This window comes from Aphanomyces invadans, assembly GCF_000520115.1.
Source record: "Aphanomyces invadans strain NJM9701 unplaced genomic scaffold supercont1.52, whole genome shotgun sequence".
Classification (NCBI taxonomy): Eukaryota; Oomycota; class Saprolegniomycetes; order Saprolegniales; family Verrucalvaceae; genus Aphanomyces; species Aphanomyces invadans.
In genome coordinates this window covers 94,246-95,870 of record NW_008580197.1, presented here as the reverse complement: position 1 = coordinate 95,870, position 1,625 = coordinate 94,246, and positions in this window count along the sequence as shown.

Sequence of the window (1,625 nt, the reverse complement as noted above, 5' to 3'; positions counted from 1 at the left end):
TGGAGTCGAGAGGAGTTGAATGCGAATTCAAAAGTGACTTTTGTTCAAAGAAGCAACCGACATGTAGTCTCTTGGTACAGGGCGACCGTGATGGTTTGGAGGCGTCTGATGTAGTTGCGTAACCAAATACCGGCGTAATTGCAGTAAACCTGAGGAAGTCTCCAGGTTCGGTCAATGTCACCACGTAGAAGGTTGTGTCGCCTAGAAAGCGCCAAAATCCCGATGAAGATTGTATTGAGTCCCGTCCTTTACTTGCGAGGTTGAAACTGGCTGATAAAGATTGGAGAGACTGGCTGATGAAGCGTGGTCTGTTTTTGCGTTGGGATGTATCGAATTCAATGCATTTCGCGGCGGAATGTACCATGCTCCGTTCATCAAGCAAGGCAAGGGTGGCGAGGTGAAAATAATCTCTTTTCATTGGCTTAAATGATTCGAAATTTGCGTTTTCGATTGGACCTTGCAAGAGGATCGCAGTCTGATTGGCTTTTTTGCGATCTTGAAGCGACAGTCTTTCATGGGTACTGTACTGTCCCTCCAAGTTCGCTCATGCCGGAATATAACGCGTCCTAGTATGATCATGTTTCCGTGTGAAGCCATACCACCCAGTATACTGAACGACATTCATCAGGCGGCACCAGTACAAGGCTGACACGAGCGCCAACACATCATCGGCAGCCACGTGCAGCGCCGTTCTCGTTGCCTCTACACGGCAGCTCACGCTGGCAGAGTGCGTGCAGCAAACCAAGTGGGCCTCGATCGGATCCAAGTGTGCGAACGGAGGAGACAACGGACCTGAATAATTTCAAGTCGTTCGCCAAACGGTCGATCTCTACGCTCTAACAATCCATTACCCACCTCAATTGTGGATGGATGCACACTTTCTGTTGCGATCCGAACTGACGGAATGCCATTTCAATATGGCACGTCCGCCTGCATACGATTCACGTGGACACCAAGGCGTAGGTTCGTCCGTGCACATGGCGTAGTCGAGCAATCCCATGATATACCACATGCGTATGTAAGCTCGTTCCGTCCCCTCCAAGCCAGTAACGAAAGCAAGCACGATGGCATGCCGGCCTACATTACCTCGTGGACACTCCAGGCATGTCATGCATTCATCAAGTGTCTAGAAACCATTGGCCCCTTGCATCGATCAGTTGATCAGGGGTGGCCCTTGGGTCGCGCAACAGTCGTGCGGCTGGACGCGTCTAATGGTAAGACAGTTCGCATGGATGAAGGACGGGATTCCAATATGATCGCATACGTGTAACAATGAACGAATTCAACAGGGTTGCGCTCCACTCATACAAATAACACTTCCTGAAGAACTGTCTAACACTTTCCGCGAGAAGTCGACAGGGGTGTCGACGGCGTTGGAGGCAGTGGAAGAAGTGCTGTTGTCGTCACTGGAAGAGGAGCGGCCGTAGACACTGAAGGCGGTACCGATGTGGTGTCAACAAGTGGAGACATAGTACGGGGAACAATTAGGTCAAATAGAGTCGTTGCTGGTGACTGCAGTGGGACCAAAGTCGTCGCGGATGGACTGGTCGTGGTGGAGACAATCGGGCCAGTCGGTGTCGGACTGGAGGTTGCAGGAGTCGAGCTGGTCGGCACAGGTTGGTCGG